Here is a 12,573-nt window from a genome sequence, read left to right as displayed (position 1 = left end):
CGTGTGGATGTCCAATTTTCCCAGCACCATTTATTGAAGAGACTGTCTTTCTTCCAATGGATAGTCTTTCCTCCTTTATCGAATAGGAGTTGACCATAAAGTTCAGGGTCCACTTCTGGGTTCTCTATTCTGTTCCATTGATCTATGTGTCTGTTTTTGTGCCAGTACCACACTGTCTTGATGACCACAGCTTTGTAGTACAACTTGAAATCTGGCATTGTGATGCCCCCAGCTATGGTTTTCTTTTGTAAAATTCCCCTGGCTATTCGGGGTCTTTTCTGATTCCACACAAATCTTAAAATAATTTGTTCTAACTCTCTGAAGAAAGTCCATGGTATTTTTTTTTTAACAAAAAAAAGTAAAGTTTAATCCATAGGCAACTGAGTAATATTCAATAACAATTTGACTCTAATGCCCACAAGCTACCCTTACTATTAGGGATGACTTCTTATTTATTTATTTATTTATTTATTTATTTATTTATTTATTTATTTATTTATGATGACTTCTTTAAAGCATATTCTAGATATCATTCAACGTATGGAAAAAAATTTATTTAGCTTTGTGATGCTTTAGTTTCACAATAATGCATACCCTTGGCACTGTAAGCCCCTAAAGTTCCATAAATAGCTTTAATAAGGTAAATATTTAGGTTGATTTTAAGAGGCTTTCAGACATTAAGTTTGAGAAAGTGAGTGGCTTTCAGAATTTGCATACATGACAAAACAGTAAAATAAATCAAATAGTAAGACTTAACACCCCCTCTTTTTTTTTTTAAGACTTAACACCCTTAATAACATAGTAAGCTGCAATTTCTAATCAAACATCTCTTCCTAGATTATATTCATTTTGATCTCTTATTTTCCATTTTAAACTCTGGTATTCTCTTCTGAATATAGGTTACAAATAATCTTTTGTGTTAACTCCCAGTTTTAATACCACAAAGTTCCCTGTTTTACCTTAACTGTATTTTTATCATCTAGTGTAGGATATGCTTTTTATACTAGTTATACTCCAGTAACTTTGTGAATGAAAAAATGTTAAGAAAATAAAGAACAAATAATGGAGTCATTCTTTCACTAATCCTTATCCAGTTTCAGGAAAAATCATTCCCCCAAAGCAGCAATCTGTATGGTAAATCTTTCCATGTCCGAAACAAAAGTGAAATTATGGGAAACCTATGATAGTTTACTACATATTGTATGCTTTTAATAGCTCAACACTGGTAATACTTGATAATCGAGAGTAAATTAATAGGCTAACATTTAAAAATGTATACTTTAATAAGTATATAAGCAATTAGGTAAGCTTGTGAAGAAACTGACCAAGATAACATATATTAGGAGATTCAAGTGTCCATCTAAATTTTCTATATATTTTTTCTTTTTTTTAACAGAGTATTTATTCAAGTTGTTTACTGTATAATTTCTCATGTGCCATTTTGGAAGTTCTTTATTGTAAAGACTATTCTTCTGTCTGATGACAAACAGCAGCCACACTGTCAGTGATTATTCCGGACCTCCACGTTGGATAAATTCAATTTCTTCTTGAGACACAAGTTTCCTTCTGTATTTCTGAGGTAATGTTTTTATGATTTCTGCAGTATCTGGTGGACCATGATGCATCAGCAAATCGGGTGATTTACTTCCCTTAGAACGCTGTGAAATTGAAGAAGAATGAGACGGTAGTCCTGCTGATCTCAAAACTTCTGATACATTAGGTTTAGGATTATCTCTTCTGTCAGGGAACCTTATTAATGGTGTATGTGGCTTGACTACCTGAACGACCCGGATGGCGGACACCATCTTGCTGCCAAGTCCATGGTATTTTGATAGGGATTGCATTAAACGTGTAAATTGCCCTGGGTAGCGTAGACATTTTCACAATATTCATTCTGCCAATCCATGAGCATGGAATATTTTTCCATCTCTTTGTGTCTTCCTCAATTTCTTTCAGAAGTGTCCTATAGTTTTTAGGGTATAGATCCTTTACCTCTTTGGTTAGGTTTATTCCTAGGTATCTTATGCTTTTGGGTGCAATTGTAAATGGGAATGACTCCTTAATTTCTCTTTCTTCAGTCTCATTGTTAGTGTATAGAAATGCCATTGATTTCTGGGCATTGATTTTGTATCCTGCCACGCTACCAAATTGCTGTATGAGTTCTAGCAATCTTGGGGTGGAGGCTCTTGGGTTTTCTATGTACAGTATCATGTCATCGGCGAGGAGGGAGAGTTTGACTTCTTCTTTGCCAATTTGAATGCCTTTAATGTCTTTTTGTTGTCTGATTGCTGACGCTAGGACTTCCAATACTATGTTGAATAGTAGTGGTGAGAGTGGACATCCCTGTCTTGTTCCTGATCTTAGGGGAAAGGCTCCCAGTGCTTCCCCATTGAGAATGATATTTGCTGTGGGCTTTTCATAGATGGCTTTTAAGATGTCGCAGAAAGTTCCCTCTATCCCGACACTCTGGAGAGTTTTGATCAGGAATAGATGCTGTATTTTGTCAAATGCTTTTTCTGCATCTAATGAGAGGATCATATGGTTCTTGGTTTTTCTCTTGCTGATATGATGAATCACATTGATTGTTTTACGAGTGTTGAACCAGCCTTGTGTCCCGGGGATAAATCCTACTTGGTCATGGTGAATAATTTTCTTAATGTGTTGTTGGATCCTATTGGCTAGTATCTTGTTGAGAATTTTTGCATCCATGTTCATCAGGGATATTGGTCTGTAATTCTCCTTTTTGGTGGGGTCTTTGTCTGGTTTTGGAATTAAGGTGATGCTGGCCTCATAGAATGAATTTGGAAGTACTCCATCTCTTTCTATCTTTCCAAACAGCTTTAGTAGAATAGATATGATTTCTTCTTTAAACGTTTGATAGAATTCCCCAGGGAAGCCATCTGGCCCTGGGCTCTTGTGTCTTGGGACGTTTTTGATGACTGCTTCAATTTCCTCCCTGGTTATTGGCCTGTTCAGGTTTTCTCTTTCTTCCTGTTCCAGTTTTGGTAGTTTGTGGCTTTCCAGGAATGCATCCATTTCTTCTAGATTGCCTAATTTATTGGCGTAGAGCTGTTCATAATATGTTTTATAATCGTTTGTATTTCCTTGGTGTTGGTAGTGATCTCTCCTTTCTCATTCATGATTTTATTGATTTGAGTCTTCTCTCTCTTCTTTTTAATAAGGCTGGCTAATGGTTTATCTATCTTATTAATTCTTTCAAAGAACCAACTCCTGGTTCTGTTGATCTGTTCCACAGTTCTTCTGGTCTCAATTTCATTGAGTTCTGCTCGAATTTTAATTAACTCTCTTCTTCAAAACTGTGGTCATCAAGACAGTGTGGTACTGGCACAAAAACAGACACATAGATCAATGGAACAGAATAGAGAACCCAGAAGTGGACCTTGAACTTTATGGTCAACTCATAATCGATAAAGGAGGAAAGACTATCCATTGGAAGAAAGACAGTCTCTTCAATAAATGGTCTGGGAAAATTGGACATCCACATGCAGAAGAATGAAACTAGACCACTCTCTTTCACCATTCACAAAGATAAACTCAAAATGGATGAAAGATTAAATGTGAGACAAGATTCCATCAAAATCCTAGAGGAGAACACAGGCAACACCCTTTTTGAATTTGGGCACAGTAACTTCTTGGAAGATACATCCACGAAGGCAAAAGAAACAGAAACAAAAATGAACTATTGGGACTTCATCAAGATAAGAAGCTTTTGCACAGCAAAGGATACAGGCAACAAAACTAAAAGACAACCTACAGAATGGGAGAAGATATTTGCAAATGACGTATCAGATAAAGGGCTAGTTTCCAAGATCTATAAAGAACTTATTAAACTCAACACCAAAGAAACAAACAATCCAATCATGAAATGGGCAAAAGACATGAACAGAAATCTCACAGAGGAAGACATGGACATGGCCAACATGCACATGAGAAAATGCTCTGCATCACTTGCCATCAGGGAAATACAAATCTAAACCACAATGAAATCCCACCTCACACCAGTGAGAATGGGGAAAATTAACCAGGCAGGAAACCACAAATGTTGGAGAGGATAAGGAGAAAAGGGAAGCCTCTTACAATGTTGGTGGGAATGTGACCTGGTGCAGCCACTCTGGAAAACTGTGTGGAGATTCCTTAAAGAGTTAAAAATAGACCTGCCCTACAACCCAGCAATTGCACTGTTGGGGATTTACCCCCAAAGATTCAGATGCAATGAAATGCCGGGACACCTGCACCCCAATGTTTCTAGCAGCAATGTACACAATAGCCAAACTCTGGAAGGAGCCTTGGTGTCCATCGAAAGATGAACGGATAAAGAAGATGTGATTTATGTATACAATGGAATATTACTCAGCCATTAGAAACGACAAGTACCCACCATTTGCTTCAATGTGGATGGAACTGGAGGGTATTATGCTGAGTGAAGTAAGCCAATCGGAGATGGACAAACAGTGTATGTTCTCATTCATTTGGGGAATATAAATAATAGTGAAAGGGAATAGAGGGAAGGGAGAAGAAATGTGTGGGAAATATCAGAAAGGGAGACAGAACATAAAGACTCCTAACTCTGGGAAACGAACTAGGGGTGGAAGAAGGGAAGGAGGGCGGGGGGTGGGGTTGAATGGGTGACGGGCACTGAGGGGGACACTTGACGGGATGAGCACTGGGTGTTATTCTGTATGTTGGTAAATTGAACACCAATAAAAAATTTATTTATTAAAAAAAAAGGAAATGGGGATCCCTGGGTGGCGCAGTGGTTCGGCGCCTGCCTTTGGCCCAGGGCGCGATCCTGGAGACCCAGGATCGAATCCCACATCAGGCTCCCAGTGCATGGAGCCTGCTTCTCCGTCTGCCTATGTCTCTGCCTCTCTCTCTCTCTCTCTCTCTCTGTGACTATCATAAAATAAAAAAATAAAAAAAAAAAAATTAAAAAAAAAAAAAAAGGAAATGGAGATTCCAGTATTTCCATTCTGTGGAGAGCAAAATCCTCCTCAAAAACTCCCAGTTTGTGTCTCGTTGTCCAGAACTATGTCACATGACCAAATTAGCTGCAAAGAAGCTGAAGAAGTGAGTGTTTTTACCTGGACTCATTGCTACTCTGAACAAATCAGGTTTCTTGTGCTAAGGAAACGGTGGATGCACTTGGGGGTGGATAACAGCAGTCCCTGCCACAAGAGGGATCTGGAGAGTTTTTCTAATCACCTCAGACTTAATGAAACTCAACAGACGAAAACTTTAACCTTTGACACGTATGAAAAAACTAAGGAAGAAAAGCATGCAAATTTTCCAGAAGCTACTACGTTTATAAATCTGACTAGAAGTGAATAAGACAGAACCGTTTGTCGATTAACCACTTGAAATCAATTTTCCTTGGTTATAATGAATGATAACTTTGTAAATAATTAGTACAACTACGTTTTAATAATAATGAGCTTTTCTGATGATGATCATAATAATACTGAGCAAATAGCATTTGACCATAAAAGGGCACTTTTGTTCAATGGTGAGGAAAACAATCGAAAAGACTAAAGAGAAAAAAATGTTTTGAGTCCTAGTTTTCTGTGAACACCATCTTCCAAATGGCATTACTAACTAATTTAACCATCTCCCTGCAAGGAGTATATAGATAATTGTTTTCAGTCTGTTGATTAGAAAGGAGTCAGTTGAATCACAGAGATCACAGATACTGTCAGCCTATCTAGAGACAATGAATCACCCCAGCAGTCATTCATTTTAGGCTTTATGAGATGTGTCCCTAGAAATGGGATGTGATAGGACAGGGTGGAAATGCATTGTTTGTGATAAGGGTGGTATTGTTCTAAGAAACTTCTGTTTCAGTTGTATATGAATGTGTGTACTGTGCACAATGAAAATGAATTTATTTCTGTGGGTTATGGTCAAAAAAGTTTGAAAAACCATCGTCTTAGCAGTTTCAGAATGGCTAAAAAGCAGCCATTAACATGGGTCACCTAAAAGAAAATCTGGACTTAAAAACAGCCCAAGAACTCAAAATGATAAAGGAGCCCAATAAAATTAAAGTCAAATGTGGAGTATGAGCCTTTAGACCTGTGGAATGCATAGAAAACAGCAGGAATAGTAGTAATAACAGATGATTGTAAAAAAGTGGCAAAAAGGATCATTATCCTGTTATAATGATCTTAATGCATGGTGAATTGGAGAAGATAAGACACTTGAGAACAAGAAGCAAAAGCCAAGTGGCACCAAGGAAAAGAATAATACCAACGTGAAAGGACTTCTGAGAAGTCTGAAGACTGATTTTTTATCAGCCACCTAAGGGAGGTGCCACCCTAGAGAGAAAGGACCAGCAGTTAGACAAGATTATTCTAGCAAAAGGTGCATGTGATTAGTCATGTACAAATTCTTTAGTTTGTATGTAATTCAAGGTTCCTCTCAACTAGTCCTCAAACTATAACCTTATTAACTATATGTCCCATTACTCCTGTTGACTCACTTTCCCTAATTAATGTACAATCTTAGTTTTATAATCTGAGCTTAAATTTTTTTACTGATAACTTGCCCATTTTTAGGCACCAGTCATGCTGTCCTTGAAACTTTTCTAAATTCATAGCATTTTTGAGGCTTGCCATTGAGCTCCTGTGTGTTAGGCATTTCTCTGAGCATTGAGGGTATAGTAATGATATTTAGCTCTCATGAAGTTCATATTCTAGTACAAGCAGCCAGAAAAAAAGATATAGAGAAAGGAGTATATAGGATACAATATATTTCTTTTTTTAAAAATAAATTAATTTTTTTATTGGTGTTCAATTTACCAACATACAGAATAACACCCAGTGCTCATCCCGTCAAGTGTCCCCCTCAGTGCCCGTCACCCATTCAACCCCACCCCCCGCCCTCCTTCCCTTCTTCCACCCCTAGTTCGTTTCCCAGAGTTAGGAGTCTTTATGTTCTGTCTCCCTTTCTGATATTTCCCACACATTTCTTCTCCCTTCCCTTATATTCCCTTTCACTATATTTATATTCTCCAAATGAATGAGAACATACACTGTTTGTCCTTCTCCGATTGACTTACTTCCCTCAGCATAATACCCTCCAGTTCCATCCATGTTGAAGCAAATGGTGGGTATTTGTCATTTCTAATGGCTGAGTAATATTCCATTGTATACATAAATCACATCTTCTTTATCCATTCATCTTTCGATGGACACCGAGGCTCCTTCCACAGTTTGGCTATTGTGGACATTGCTGCTAGAAACATCGGATGCAGGTGTCCCGGCGTTTCATTGCATCTGAATGTTTGGGGGTAAATCCCCAACAGTGCAATTGCTGGGTCGTAGGGCAGGTCTATTTTTAACTCTTTGAGGAACCTCCACACAGTTTTCCAGAGTGGCTGCACCAGTTCACATTCCCACCAACAGTGTAAGAGGGTTCCCTTTTCTCCGCATCCTCTCCCACATTTGTGGTTTCCTGCCTTGTTAATTTTCCCCATTCTCACTGGTGTGAGGTGGGATCTCATTGTGGTTTTGATTTGTATTTCTCTGATGGCAAGTGATGCAGAGCATTTTCTCATGTGCATGTTGCCCATGTCTATGTCTTCCTCTGTGAGATTTCTGTTCATGTCTTTTGCCCATTTCATGATTGGATTGTTTGTTTCTTTTAATTAATTGATTACAGAAATCTCCGCACCCAATATGGAACTCAAACTCATGAACCCAAGATCAAGAGTCACATGCTCCACTGACTGAGCCAGCCAGGTGCCCCTAGAATAGTATACAGTTCCGATGGTGATAAATACTTTGAAGAAAAATAAAGCAGGTGAAGGGAACATATAATAATGGAAGGGGGGAGGTTGCTCTTTTTATAGCACAATCTGGGAAAGCTTCCTTTAATCTGAATTTTTAGAAGAGCCCAAAAGGAAGTAAAGGGGTTCTGTTTTGGCTATTTCACATTTTAGGTGAGCTAGAAATCAAGAAAATAGAGTGTAGGAACATTCTGATAAGTGTGATTAGAGAATCAAGTTAAAATAGTTGCATTAAGAAAGGCAAGAAGATTCTGTTTCAAAAGCATACCTGGAGACATGCCTTTGAGAAGTATGATAGGCTCAAGACTGGTTTGAATCTTCGTGGGCTGTTTGTATTGAAGATGTGCCAGACCTCAGAATTCTCTTACATGGATGTGATAAGAGGAATGATATTACTTGGGGGAAGGACAAGCCAGTGGAGTACTTTGAAAATCCTGAAAAGTATGTCCGTGGAATGCAAATGACCTTTATTGGCATTAAGAAGAAGGTAGAAATGACAGGCTTTATAACTTATCTCCAAAAAGAGCTAACATTAATCACTGTCCACTGCCATTTTTGTTAACACATGAAAATCTCCTTTACAATTTTTAAATGATGTGTCCCATATTTAAATAGATCTCATATGCAAAGTTAGATTTGGTTATTAGTGCCCAAGTTTTTAGTGAAGGCAGCTGTTTCCATAGGAAAACCCAGAAGGAATTTGAAATATAAAAATTTATATATGTAGTTGTTAAGTATACCAGGGAAATCTACTTTATAAGTAGAATAAGACAACCCTGCATTTGAATTCAACACATTAGCCGGAATTTCTCATCCTGGGTCAAGACAAGCACTGATATCAGTCCACTGAAATAAAAGAAAGGAAGGTACACTTACAAATAGATGAGTAAACATCCAAGTGGGGGTCAGGTAGGCCATTGTATAGCAATTCTGGAGGTATGAGATGAGGTTGGGAGTGGAGATAGAAACCTGAGAATTCTCAACATGTAAGTCTATTTAAAGCTGTTAGATTCTTTGAGATCAGTCTAAATCAGTATTATCGGGATGCCTGGGTGGCTCAGTAGGTTGAGCATCTGTCTTTGGCTCAGGGCATAATACCCGAGTCCCTGCAGGGAGCCTGCTTCTCCCTCTGCTTGTGTCTCTGCCTCTCTCTCTCTGTGTCTCTCATGAATAAATAAATAAAATCTTTAAAAAAATCAGTTTTATCTCATAAGATATAATATGAACCACATATATAATTTTAAATAGTCTAGTAGCCACATTAATAATGGTAGAAATAAGTGAAATTTTAATACATTTTATTTGACTCAATTTATCTAAAATAGTATTTCAACATGTACTCTACATAAACATTCATGAGATACTTAAATTTTTGTCATAAAGTCGTCAAAATCAGTTTGTAATTTTAGACATCACATTTTTAAAATAAATTAATTTTTTATTGCTGTTCAATTTACCAACATACAGAATAACACAAAGTGCTAATCCTGTCAAGTGCCCCCCTCAGTGCCCGTCACCCATTCAACCCCATCCCCTGCCCTCCTTATACCACCCCTAGTTCGTTTCCCAGAGTTAGGAGTCTTTATGTTCTGTCTCCCTTTCTGATATTTCCCACACATTTCTTCTCCTTTCCCTTATATTCCCTTTCACTATTATTTATATTCCCCAAATGAATGAGAACATATAATGTTTGTCCTTCTCCGATTGACTTACTTCACTCAGCATAATACCCTCCAGTTCCATCCACGTTGAAGCAAATGGTGGGTATTTGTTGTTTCTAATGGCTGAGTAATATTCCATTGTATACATAAACCACATCTTCTTTATCCATTCATCTTTCGATGGACACCAAGGCTCCTTCCACAGTTTGGCTATTGTGGACATTGCTGCGAGAAACATCGGGATGCAGGTGTCCCGGCGTTTCATTGCATCTGAATGTTTGGGGGTAAATCCCCAACAGTGCAATTGCTGGGTCGTAGGGCAGGTCTATTTTTAACTCTTTGAGGAATCTCCACACAGTTTTCCAGAGTGGCTGCACCAGTTCACATTCCCGCCAACAGTGCAAGAGGGTTCACTTTTCTCCGCATCCTCTCCAACATTTGTGGTTTTCTGCCTTGTTAATTTTCCCCATTCTCACTGGTGTGAGGTGGTATCTCATTGTGATTTTGATTTGTATTTCCCTGATGGCAAGTGATGCAGAGCATTTTCTCATGTGCATGTTGGCCATGTCTATGTCTTCCTCTGTGAGATTTCTCTTCATGTCTTTTGCCCATTTCATGTTTTGATTGTTTGTTTCTTTGGTGTTGAGTTTAAGCAGTTCTTTATAGATTTTGGAAACTAGCCCTTTATCTGATATGTCATTTGCAAATATCTTCTCCCATTCTGTAGGTTGTCTTTTAGTTTTGTTGCCTGTATCCTTTGCTGTGCAAAAGCTTCTTATCTTGATGAAGTCCCAATGGTTCATTTTTGCTTTTGTTTCTTTTGCCTTCGTGGATGTATCTTCCAAGAAGTTACTGTGGCCAAGTTCAAAAAGGGTGTTGCCTGTGTTCTCCTCTAGGATTTTGATGGAATCTTGTCTCACATTTAGATCTTTCATCCATTTTGAGTTTATCTTTGTGAATGGTGAAAGAGAGTGGTCTAGTTTCATTCTTCTGCATGTGGATGTCCAATTGTCCCAGCACCATTTATTGAAGAGACTGTCTTTCTTCCAATGGATAGTCTTTCCTCCTTTATCGAATAGGAGTTGACCATAAAGTTCAGGGTCCACTTTTGGGTTCTCTATTCTGTTCCATTGATCTATGTGTCTGTTTTTGTGCCAGTACGACACTGTCTTGATGACCACAGCTTTGTAGTACAACCTGAAATCTGGCATTGTGATGCCCCCAGATATGGTTTTCTTTTGTAAAATTCCCCTGGCTATTCGGGTCTTTTCTGATTCCACACAAATCTTAAAATAATTTGTTCTAAGAAAGTCCATGGTATTTTGATAGGGATTGCATTAAACGTGTAAATTGCCCTGGGTAACATTGACATTTTCACAATATTCATTCTTCCAATCCACGAGCGTGGAATAGTCTTCCAAATCTCTGTGTCTTCCTCAATTTCTCTCAGAAGCGTTCTGTGGTTTCTAGGGTATAGATCCTTTACCTCTTTGGTTAGGTTTATTCCTAGGTATCTTATGTTTTTGGGTACAATTGTAAATGGGATTGACTCCTTAATTTCTCTTTCTTCAGTCTCATTGTTAGTGTATAGAAATGCCATTGATTTCTGGGCATTGATTTTGTATCCTGCCATGCAGGATACAATTGCTGTATGAGTTCTAGCAATCTTGGGGTGGAGGCTTTTGGGTTTTCTATGTAGAGTATCATAGACATCACATTTTTAAAAAAGATTTTATTATTCAAGACAGAGTGTGAGAGAGCAAGCAGAAGAAGGGGGAGGGGCAGAGGGAGGGGAGAGGCAGACTGCCCCACTGATGGAGAGCTGGATGTGGGGCTCCATCCCAGGACCCTGAGATTGTGACATAAGCCTAAGGCAGAAGCTTGATCAAGTGAGCCATCCAGGTTCCCCCACTTATCACACTTCTCAATTAGAACTGGTCACATTTGTTTCTTCAAATTTTTATTTAAGTTACAGTTAGTTAACATATTGTGTAATATTGGTTTCAAATGTAGAATTTCCATCAACAGATGAATAGATAAAGAAGGTGTGGTATGTATATACAATGGAATATTACTCAGCCATCAGAAAGATGAATACTTCATCGACAAGGATGGAACTGGAAGATATAATGCTGAACAAAATAAGTCAATCAGAGAAAGATAATTATCACATGGTTTCACTCATATGTGGAATATAGGAAACAGCACAGAGAATCATAGGGGAAGGGAGGGAAAACTGATTGGGAAGTCATCAGAAAGGGAGACAAACCATGAGAGACTCTTACCTATAGGAAATAAACTAAGGGTGCTGGAGGGGAGGTCAGTGGTGGGTCGGGGTAATTGGGTGATAGGCATTAGGGAGGGTATATGATTTGATGAACACTGGGTATTATACACAACTGATAAATTGTTGAACATACATCTGAGTCTAATGATGTACTTATATGTTGGCTAATTGAATTTAGTGATTCCTTGGTACAACTAAATTTGAATTTGAATAATAATACTTAGTCCCTCTAGGCAAAGAAACCATATTCTGAAAAATAAAGACAATTCAGTTATTTGTTTAACCTAACATTTTTAAGTTCTATATTTAGTCCTCAGACTTCTCTATACCTGCACTATCCAACACGACAGCCGTGACTCACACGTGGCTACTGACCACTTGAAATGTAACCAGTTCTTGCAGCCAGTCTAGAAAACAGTATAGAGTTGCCTCAAACAGTTAAAATCAAACTACCCTACAATCCAGCAATTGCACTACTAGGTATTTACCCAAGGGATACAAAATTACAGACTCAAAGGGGCACATGTACCACAATTTTCACAGGTTTTCCTCATTTTAATCCTGGTTTGATGGCAGAAGAACCTCCTGAGTATGTCATGGAAGTAGTGCTCTCACACATCCATGAACTACCTTCTAGGAATGGGTCTTTCCTGAAGAATTGCTATCTTCAGCTTCATTGTCCTCATGTGTGTTCTAGACCAATAGTCAGAAGCTCCTTTAGAAGTTGGATGAAGTTTCCTTCTCAGATATTGCTTTTTAGATGAGAGTAGGGGATGGGTGTGAGGGCCAGTAAGTCATAGGGCAATTTTTAAGTATAATCCAAT

The 12,573-nt window shown here is 38.2% G+C and overlaps 1 pseudogene; it reads right to left on the bottom strand.

Moving 5' to 3' along the window:
- Positions 1 to 532: 532 nt before the first annotated feature.
- LOC140594103 (alpha-ketoglutarate dehydrogenase component 4 pseudogene) lies at positions 533 to 1,844 on the bottom strand (annotated as a pseudogene).
- Between the last annotated feature and the right edge of the window lie 10,729 nt (positions 1,845 to 12,573).

The sequence above is a fragment of the Vulpes vulpes genome, chromosome 10, assembly GCF_048418805.1.
Source record: "Vulpes vulpes isolate BD-2025 chromosome 10, VulVul3, whole genome shotgun sequence".
NCBI classification, from domain to species: Eukaryota; Metazoa; Chordata; class Mammalia; order Carnivora; family Canidae; genus Vulpes; species Vulpes vulpes.
Note: the sequence above shows the minus strand (reverse complement) of the source record. Positions and strands in the feature narration are given on the sequence as shown.